We start from the raw sequence: 11,743 nt of genomic DNA on the forward strand, positions 1-11,743 counted from the left end.
TACATGTGAAGAGTCGTACATGTTATAACATACCGACTCAATGGACATGAGTTTGAGTGATCTCTGGGAGTTGGTGATGGACAGGGAGGCCTGGTGTGCTGCAATTCATGGGGTCACAAAGAGTTGGACACGACTGAGCGACTGAACTGAATTGAACTGAACATGTTATATGTTATATTATATAACATATATTATAATGTGTTATGTTATTTTTATTATGTTTATATTATATTTAATTTGTATAAAGTATATATATTTATCTGTCTTAGACATGTATATTATGTGTGTGTGTATATATATATATATATATATATAAAGAGCTAACATTGAAGGATTAAAAAGCAATGTCATTATGAAAACTTGGCTGCCACCAGTCAATTACCCCTGTGGTAATTTCTGACACCTCCTGCTAAAAATCCCAAAGGTCAGAAGGATCATTCTATCTTACTGTTAAGCCGACAGAGGATAATATGGTTGGATGGCATTGCCAACTCAATGGACTTGAGTTTGAGAAAGCTCAGGAAGTTGGGGATGGGTAGGGAAAGCTGGCATCCTGCAGTCCATGAGGTTGCAAAGAGCTGGACATGACAGAGCAACTGAGCTGAACTGAACTGATCTTACGATTAAAAATACATATGACTTAATGAACTGTCTTAATTAGTCTTAGATGCACGGATTACATGAGATAATGAGCTGACTTCTTAGGGACTGGTTATTTTGAAGTCAGCCTCATGACTCCACAAAGATATTTTGTATTGAAGATACAGCTCAAAAATTGAAATAAGAGAAAGAGTTGTGTATGTGCGTGTGTGCAAAGTCACTTCATTCATGTCAGATTTTGTTCTTTCAATGACTTAAACTTTGTCTTAGCCCTTTCTAAAGCTGTAGATACATACTTTTATGGAAGTGATTCATTTATTGATTTCACTGATAAGGCATTGATATATAAATTCATTAATTTATGTGTGAATTGTATATATAATGTACATAATTTAGTACATGTCTGAAATATATATATATTGCATATAAGGTCATATATATCTGAAATATGTAAATATGCATTTATAATGTATGTATATTCAGATATGTCTGAAATAAATATATGTATATATAGTGTGTAAAATTTCATATATGTCTGAAATATATATATATAATGCATATAATTTCATATATATCTGAAATTCTTATATGTATATATATATATATATAGTATATGAAGTGAAGTGAAGTTGCTCAGTCGTGTCCAACTCTTTGTGACCCCATGGACTGTAGCCTACCAGGCTCCTCTGTTCATGGGATTTTCCAGGCGAGAATACTGGAGTGGGTTGCCATTTCCTTCTCCAGGAGATCTTCCTGATCCAGGGATTGAACCTGGGTCTCCCTCATTGTAGGCAGACACGTTACCATCTGAGCCACCAGGGAAACTTGTCTCTATATTATATATAATTTCACATATATCTGAAATATTATATATATAATGTATATAATTCCATACATCTGTGAAATATTTTATATATGTATATAATTCCATACATCTGTGAAATATTTTATATATATATATATAATTCCACACATGTCTCAAATAGACATACATATATATAATGTATATCATTTGATACATGTCTGAAATATATAATTTTTGCATGTCTGAAATATTATATATTTATATAATGTATGTAATTTCAGACATGTCTGAATTAAATATATGCAAATATAATGTATATAATTTTATACATATCTGAAATATTATGTGCACATAATATATATAATTTTTGCATGTCTGGTATATAATATATATTTATATAATGTATATAGTTTAAGACATATCTGAAATAAATATATGCATATAAAATATATATAATTTCAGACATGTATGAAATTATATATATGTATGTATATATATAATTTACACATAAATAAATGAATTTATTTATTGATGTCTTATCAGTTAAATCAATAAATGAATAATTCTCATAAAAGTATGTATTTACAGTTTAGAAAGGGCTAAGGCAAAGGTTAAGGTATTGAAAGAAATAGTTGGACATGATTAAAGTGACAAGACACACACACACACAACTCTCTTTTATTTCAATTTTTGAACTGTTTCTTGAATACAAACTATATTTATGGAATCAAAAGACTAATTTAAAAACTACCAATCCCTAAGATGTTCATTCATTATATCATGTAATCCTTGCATCTAAAATAATTATGTCAGTTCATTAAGCCATTATGCATTTTTATTAGTAAAATAGAATGAAACAAACTTCCTTCTCAGCATCACAGTTAGATCACAGAGTTCTCTTAAAGGCAAAATGGCTTCCATATCTAGACCTCAACACATGAGTTTTTCTTTTACAATCTACATGCATGTGTGCTAAGTTGCTTCAGTCGTGTCTGACTCTTTGTTACCCTATGGACTATAGTCTGCCAATCTTCCTCTGTCCACAGGATACTCCAGGAAAGAATACTGGCCTGGGTTGCCATGCCCTCCTCCAGTAAATCTTCCTGACCCAGGGATTGAAACTGCCTCCCTTACATCTTCTGTACTGGCAGGCGGATTTGCTACCATTAGTGCCACCTGGGAAGCTCATATGATCTTCATGGTGGTTTTTAACTGCTAAATTTCAGTAGTTTATTCATATAATTGAAATAGCAGTTAGTGAGATTTACAGGATTCCTGCAAAAATGGAAGATACCAAGTCTTTAAAAAATACATAAAACTTTCATCTCTGTATAGGTTTCCAGCTTTCAGATTTAGTTTAACAGCTTTTCTGTTTTGCTGTAGTGCTAAATGCAATTCTGAGTCATTTAAAAGACAATGTAAATGGGCCCCTCTGCAAGGAAAATGTTCCTCAAGAGGGATTATGGGAAATAAAGTCATACATTTGATTTCTCTAAATTATTCTCCAAAAGCTAGTTAATATAAAAGTGAAGATTGGTCCAGATAGCTCTGTTTGGTTGACACGGCAACTCTCGAAATAACTATAACCATGAGCTGATGATTCATTACTATAAGCTGTGGGAGATTTAGTTTTCTTAAAGTAGAATATCATTTAAAAGTATATTAAACAAATTCAATCTTTCAAATTTAGGCCCACTCTAGGTACTTGTAGGAGAAAAGATAAAAGTTTTGTAGTTACCTTTTAATGGAATGTTAGCTTACATAATAAGCCTTTAAAAATAATATATTTTACTTTTTAGAGCAGTATTAGGTTCAAAGCAAAACTGAGTGGAAAGCACAGAGATTTCCCATATACCTCTGGTCCCAAAAGGTGCATAACCTCCCACATTATCAACATCCTTCACCAGAGTGGTACTTATTTTACAATTAATGACTATACACTGAAACAACTTTACCATCCAGAGTCCATAGTTTACATTAAGGTCTACTTTAGGTGGTGTATATTTTACGTGTTTTGACAAATGCATTCATGATTATAGCATCGTTCATAGTAGTTTTACTACCCTAAAAACCCTCTGTGCTTCAATAAGTATTGAAGTTTTAATAATTTTTTTCTCTAACATTCATATTTTCTCAAGTAGTCACAAATTTCTTATTTTTCTGTGATTCTAGTTATGAGTAGGACACTTCTATAGGACTTGTTCATGCCAGACTGGGTATCTGAGAAGCTGGTAATCCAGAAACATCAGTATGCAGAGACTAAAAGGAAAAAAAAAAGAAAATTTTATTCTTTCTATACAAAGGACCAAGAAAAGAGGAAGCCAGACAAAACAGAAAACTTTCAGGCAATGGCAACCCTACTCCAGATCAAAAATTGTATAAAACATCCCACTCCCTCTAGCAAAGTCAAAGTAGAAATTTACATTTTCTTCCTGGAGGATTTTACAGGCATCTCCCACCCCCTCATTCCTTCTTGATGGGAAAGAAGGAATGAAAATCCAGGAATTTCCTAGCTTCTGAATCTCATTCCAAGGTGGTGTCAGTGTAGACTATGTGGGAAGCCTCGACTTTTAACTTGGCCTTACTCCACCAGTCCACCCCAAAGGATATCAGTCTGGAATGTTCATTGGAAGGACTAATGCTAACACTGAAACTCCAATACTTTGGCCATCTGATGCAAAGAACAGACTCACTGGAAAAGACCCTGATGCTGGGAAAGATTTAAGGAGGGAGAAGGGGACAACAGAGGATGAGATGCTTGGATGTCATCACCGACAAAATGGATATGAGTTTGAGTAAACTCCTGGAGTTGGTGATGGACAAGGAGGCCTGGCATGCTACAGTCCATGGGGTCACAAAGAGTTGGACAGGAGTGAGGGACTGAACTGAAGTGAACTGACTCGAACAGTAGGGGACCCCTATCACTCCCCACTGGGTAATATCTGAGGAAACCTAGTGAAAAACTGGGCTTTTCACACCCATAAATAGTAATAAGTCATGTCTGCCATGTCAGTTATCATCATGCAGGTAGGGAGCAGTAGCAAGATGTCCTCCGCATCACTTATAGATTAGTATCAGTGTGACCTAAACTTCTATCCCCACCCAGTAGTAGAAGCACCACTCATCCTCAGGGTCAATAGAAATTTATTGAGAAAGCTGGACTTTAGCTATCACCAGATAAAAACAGTGGGAGTCTCTAACTGGGAAGTGTCAGAGAAAGACTGTTAAAACACAAGATTTATATATGATCTGTAGTTTGATAGCATAATACTCCAAATGCCAAATTTCAATCAGAATCACTTGTCATAACATGAAGCAGACATATTTCCACTTGAATGACAGAAGACAATCAAAAGATACCAATACAGAGACACAGAGATTATATAGATATTAGAAAGATCTGATAAGAATTTTAAAACAGCCACCATAAAAATGCTGTAACAAGCAATTAGAAATATGATGAAAAAAGTGAAAAATAAAAATTAAACAATGTGTAGAAACAAAAGTTAAATATAAAATACCATATATAATGACAAAAATACAATACTTTGTTTAAAATCTGTAGAAAGTTGGGAAAGATGACTGTACTAACTTGTAAACTATGAAAAAAATAAAAAGACCTAAATAAATGAAGAGACATAACATTTCCATGAAAAAGAAAATATAAACACTAAATATGTTAATTCTCTTGAAAATTTATAATTATTTATAAATTGTAATATATAAATTCATATACATGAATATGTGTGTAATATGTTATGTTTATGAAAATTCCAGATAGAAATTTTATAGACATAGCCAAGATTATTCTAAACTTTATTTTAAAAAGTAAAAGCACTAGAATAGCTAAAACAACTTAGAAAAGGAAGAAAGTGAACAGAATAAGCTTTTTAAGATGTTATATAACTATAGTAATTAAGTTTGATAAGTACTGGCAAAGAGATAGATACATACACAGATAAATGGTCGAGAGGAGTGATTCTGGAAATAGACCACAAGCAAGTATAACTGATTTTTCTACACAAATTATTTAATAGAAAGAAAATAACCTTTGAACCAAATGGTGCTGAAATCTTGGATACTCATAAGCATTTTATAAACAGAAATGAAATTAATTAATTAACCTGTATCAAATCTCACAACTCATAAAAGTTTACTCAAAACAAATAGCAAAATTTGTAGAATAGAATTTGATAAAATGTTTATACAACAAGTTAGGGAAAGATCTTTGGGGATGGAGCTTCATGAGGATTTCTTAGACATAAATCCAAAAACATAATCCATAAGACAAAAAATGATTAACTGAAATTAACAAAAAATAAAACAAAATTTTGATCTACAAAAGATAGTTCAAGAGGAAAGAAACAGGTTATCAGTTCAGTCAGTCACTTCAGTCTCTCACTTGAGTCTGACTCTTTGCGACCCCATGGACTGCAACACGCCAGGCCTCTCTGTCCATCACCAACTACCAGAGCTTACTCAAACTCATGTCTATTGATTGGTGATGCCATACAACCATCCCATCCTCTGTCATCCCCTTCTCCCACCTTCAGTCTTCCCTAGCATCAGGGCCTTTCCCATTGAGTCAGTTCTTTGCATCAGGCAGCCAAACATTTGGAGTTTCAGCTTTAGCATCAGTCTTTCCAAAGAACACCAGAACTGATCTCCTTTAGGATGGATTGGTTGGATCCTCTAGCTGTCCAAGAGCTGCTCAAGAGTCTTACCCAGCACCACAGTTCAAAAGAACCAATTTTATGAAGCTCAGCTTTCTTTATAGTTCAATTCTCACAACCATGCATGACTACTAGAAAGACCATAGCTGTGATTAGATGGACCTTTGCTGGGAAAGTAATGACTATACTTTTTCATAGGCTGTCTAGGATGGTCATAACTTTCCTTCCAAAGAGTAAGTATCTTTTAATTCCTCGGCTGCAGTCACAATCTGCAGTGATTTTGGAGCCCCCCAAAATAGAGTCTGGCACTGTTTCCACTGTTTCCCCATCTATTTACCATGAAGTGATGGGATCAGATGCCATGAACTTAGTTGTGTAAATGTTGAGTTTTAAGCCAAGTTTTTCACTCTCCTCTTTCACTTTCATCAAGAGGCTCTTTAGTTCTTCTTCACTTTCTGCCATGAGGGTGGTATCATCTACATATCTGAGGTGACTAATATTTCTCCTGGTAATTTTGGTTCCAGCTTGTGTTTCATCCAGCCCAACATTTCTCATGATGTATTCTGCATATAAGTTAAATAAGCAGGATGACGATATACAGCCTTGACATACTCCTTTCCTGATTTGGAACCAGTCTATTTTTCCATGTGCAATTAACTGCTGCTTCCTGACCTGCATACAGGTTTCTCAGGAAGCAGGTCAGGGGGTCTGATAGTCCCATCTCCTTAAGAATTTTTCACAGTTTGTTGTGATCTGCAAAGTCAAAGGCTTTGGCATAGTCAATAAAGCAGAAGTACATGTTTTTCTGGACCTCTCTTGCTTTCTTGATAATCGAGTGAATGTTGGCAATTTGATCTCTGGTTCCTCTACCTTTTCTAAATCCAGCTTGAACATCTGGAAGTTCACGGTTCACGTATGGCTGAAGCCTGATTGGAGAATTTTGAGCATTACTTTACTAGCATGTGAGATGAATTCAATTGTGTGGTAGTTTGAGCATTCTTTGGCATTGAATTTCTTTGGGATTGGAATGAAAATGGACCTTTCCCAGTTCTGTGGCTACCGCTGAGCTTTCCAAATTTGCTGTCATATTGAGTGCAGCACTTTCACAGCATCATCTTTTAGGATAAAATAGTTCAACTGGAACTGCATCACTTTCACTGGCTTTGTTCATAATGAAATGTCCCCTTGGTATCTGTAATTTTCTTGAAAAGATCTCTAATCTTTCACATTCTATGGTTTTCCTCCATTTCTTTGCATTGAATACTTAGGAAGGCTTTCTTATGTCTCATTCTTTAGAACTCTGCATTCAGATGGGTGTATTGTTCCTTTTCTCCTTTGCCTTTCACTTCTCTTCTTTTCTTCAGCTTTCAGTAAGGCCTCCTCAGACAACCATTTGCCTTTTTGCATTTCTTTTTCTTGGGGATGGTTTTGATCAACAGCTTCTGTACAGTGTTATGAACCTCTGTCCATAGTTCTTCAGGTACTGTGTCTATCAGATCTAATCCCTTGAATCTATTTGTCACTTTCACTGCAGAATCATAAGGGTTTTTTTATTTAGGTCATACCTTAATGACCTAGTGGTTTTCCCTACTTTCTTCAATTTAAGTCTGAATTTTGGAATAAGGAGCTAATAGCAAAGAGCATATTCATATGAAAATAAACACACATGGGAATATATTAAAAAAATTATGCAAGCTAAAGTTCAGTAGGAGATATTATTATACACCAATCAGAATGGCTAAAGGAAAAAAAAAAAAGGACAGCAGAAATACTGCCAAGAATATAGATAAACTGAACCTGGCATACGTGACTGGTGGGAATATAAAATGAAACAGTAAATGTGGCAAGTATTTAACAGTTTCTTTAAGCAGTTATTCTAGAACCTAGCAGTTGCAATCTTGGACATTATTCCAAAGGAAAAAAATAAAAAATAAAAGTATGCACAAAACCTGCACATGAATGTTCTTAGAAGCTTTATTTGTAAGAGCCAAAACCTGAAAACAGCTAAAATATTCCTCAAAAGGTAAATTGTTAAACACAGTCATATATCTGTATCATGGAATACTACTCAGCAATAAAAAATACATGAACTATAAATATATTCAATGACTTGGCTGGATTTCAAAAACATTATGCTGAGTGAAAAAAAAAATCTCAAAAGATTATATACTGTGTATTTCTATTTATGTAACAGTCTTGACAAAATTACAAAAATGCTGAACAGGTTAAGATTTGTCAAGTTTAGGGATAGTGGGAAGGGCTAGGGAAGGGCTAGGGAAGGTATTATATAAGTTAGAGTGTAATGAGTGAACTATGATGAATGACATTCTGTATCTTGATTGATGTGATGTTTATAGGAACCTACACATGTGATTCAGTTCAGTTCACTCTTTGTGACTCCATGGACTGCAGCACGCCAGGCTTCCCTGTCCATCACCAACTCCCGGAGCTTACTCAAACTCATGTCCATCAAGTCAGTGATACCATCCAACCATCTCATCTCACAGATTATTAATTGACATCTATCTGTCTATACATCAATCTATCATCATTTTTCTGGCTTTGACATTTTGTACTATACTTATGTAAAAAATAAGTATTACAAGAAAGTAAAGAGTAGAGGAGAATTTTTTTAATTTATTTTTTTATTGGTGGTTAATTACTTTACAATATTGAATTGGTTTTGCCATACATCAACATGAATCCACCACAGTGTATATGTGTTCCCAATCCTGAACCCCCCTCCCACCTCCCTCCCCATACCATCCCTCTGGGTCATCCCACAGAGGGAAATTTTTGATGCTGTATTTGTAATTTGCTGTACATCTATCAGTGTTAGTCATTCAGTCATGTCTGACTCTTTGTGACCCCAGGGACTGTATTCCACGAGGCTCCTGCCTGTGGAAATTCCCAGGGAAGCATACTGGAGTGGGTTTCCATTTCTTTCTCCAGGGGATCTTCCCAACCCAGGGTTTGAACCCGGGTCTCCTACATTGCAGGCAGATCATTTACTGTCTGAGACACTAGGGAAGTCCCAAATGGTTGGTAGCCTCCAGGTTAAGATGACCAAAGAAAGTGGCCCATACATGGATCAAATCTGCAACCATGACATTATATTAGCACCACACTCTAACCAACTGAGCTAACTGGCTCTTAAAGAATGATTGTTTCAAAATGAAGAGTTTTTAAAAGTTTAAAACTTGTTCTAAAAATAGTGGTTAGGAAATGTTGCACAGTTCAGTTCCCCTTCAAAAATTACAAAATATATTATTAAAGTGTCCATTGTGTTTAACAAAGAAAAAAAATTATATTAACTTCAAATTTCACAAATTTTTGATCAAAGAACATTTCTTCTATAACAAGAAAGTGGTGACTAGCATATAAAGCCAAAGTACAAAGGAAACAACATTTGGTTAGACAAAATTTTGTTTGGTTCTGGAAGTAAGTATGAAAAAACTGTACAGACGTGAGAAACACTGCTTTCTGTTTATTTGGTTACCAAAAACTGAATGGAGAATGGTGGAAAAGAAACATTTTAATCCATCTTTTACTTAAATTTAGAACAGACACTGGTTAAAAAAGGCCTTTAGAAGGATTTTCAAGTCTAGACTGGGGGTAAAAAAAAAAAAGTGGCAGAAGCATGTGTGGTAGCATACAGTATAGAATTATGCTATCCTGTTTTTAGGGAAGTGACAATTAGCAGCATTTTTGATTATGCATCATACTTCCTGAAAAAATTGGTTTTTCACCTTGCTATTTCTGTGATAAAATTCAATTCTTATATCCTCATTCCTACTTCCTATAAAAAAGCATAGCAGTTTTCCTTCCATGGTTTTCAAAGCCATTTTCCTTACAGTGACTTCCTTTTAGACAAAAAGTCTATGTTGCTTGTAATGTCACATCTTCTTACATATAAAAGAGTGTTCCAGCTGCATAACCAGGTATAATTTTACAAAATCCATTAAAAAAAATTGAGTCAAAATATTCCCAAATCCGGGGACAATTAAATCTTTTTTTAAGATAGCAATTGCTTGAAATTAACATACCATCATAATTTTATAAATCATAATAAAATATAAAGTGATATATAAAAGAAACCTTTAAAAATAAATTAATTTAATATGGATCTGTAAGTAAAATAAAAATATAAAACCATATTTTTTACATCATAATAAAATATAATCAATAATTTAGATACAGTTTTCAAGACATTAAAAAGTTGGTACAAAGCCAAAATCAACTCATTACTTTTAAAGAAAATATACAGCCATTAGGTATGATAGCCTAGGAAATATGCATCATTTTTAGCATTTGCTTGTGTTACACAGGTTATGGATTTTGACAAATGCGTGACACAAAACTACCACAATAGTTTCACTACCCTAAAATACCTATATTCTCTGTGCATACACCTCCCTCAGCTCCCTTACTCTTGGAAATCACGAATCATTTTGCTGTCTTCACAGATTTTACTTTTGCAGAAGATCATAGTGTTGAAATTATACTACATGTAGCCTTTTCATTTTGGCTTCTTTCACTGATTATGGCTTGATGCCTCATTTCTTTTTAACACTGAATAATTTAACACTGAATAATCACTGTTGACATGTGAAGTTGTTTATTTAATCATTCACCTACCAAAGAACATCTCCTTTCTGAAAGTTCTGGCAATTATGCAAAAAGCTTCTATGAATGCCTTTGTGCAGGATTTTGTGTGATCATGTTTTCTTTGCTCCTTTTTAGCTTTATTCATGTATAGATAAATAAAATCTGTATATATTTAAGGTGTAGAACTTGATGTATTAGTATTAATATATGTAAACACTGTGAAATGATCATACAACAAGTCCATCACACACCCTTTTGTGTGTGGGGTGGAGTGAGGTAGTAAGAACACTTAGGATCTAATGTCTCAATAAATATCAATACAGGAAACAATACTACTGATAATAATCATACGATTTACAATATCTCTCTGAAACATGATTATCTTACATAGAAAAAAACATTTTTTACATGTTGTCAACTTGTTTGGATAAATACCAAGAAGTAAGATTGTTGAGATTTATGGGAAAAATACGACTAGATTTATAAGAACCTGGTGATCTATTTTCCAAGTTGTTGTCCTGCATTCCCACCATAAGTGAATGAGAGGTCCTGTTGCTCTACTTCTTTGTCAACCTAAAGTGTAATCAGTTCAGCTCAGTAACTCAGTCGTGTCCAATTCTTTGCGAAACCATGGACTGCAGCACGCCAGGTCTCCTTGTCCATCACCAACTCCTGGAGTTTACTCAAACTCATGTCCACTGAGTTGGTGATGCTATCCAACCATCTCATCCTCTGTCATCTCTTCCTCCTCCTACCTTCAGTCATCACGGTGATTCCAATGAGTCACCTCTTTACATCAGGTGGCCAAAGTATTGGAGTTTCAGCTTCAACATCAGTTTTTCCAGTGGATATTCAGGACTGATTTCCTTTAAGATTGACTGATTGGATTTCCTTGCAGTCCAAGGGACTCTGAAGAGTCTTCTCCAACACCACAGATCAAAAGAATCAATTCTTGGGACTCAGTTTTCTTTAAGGTCCAACTCACATCCATGCATGACTAATGGAAAAACCAAAGCTTTGACTTGACTGGCCTTTGTTGGCAAAGTAATGTCTCTGC

The sequence above is a fragment of the Oryx dammah genome, unplaced genomic scaffold, assembly GCF_014754425.2.
Source record: "Oryx dammah isolate SB20612 unplaced genomic scaffold, SCBI_Odam_1.1 HiC_scaffold_17, whole genome shotgun sequence".
Lineage (NCBI taxonomy): Eukaryota > Metazoa > Chordata > Mammalia > Artiodactyla > Bovidae > Oryx > Oryx dammah.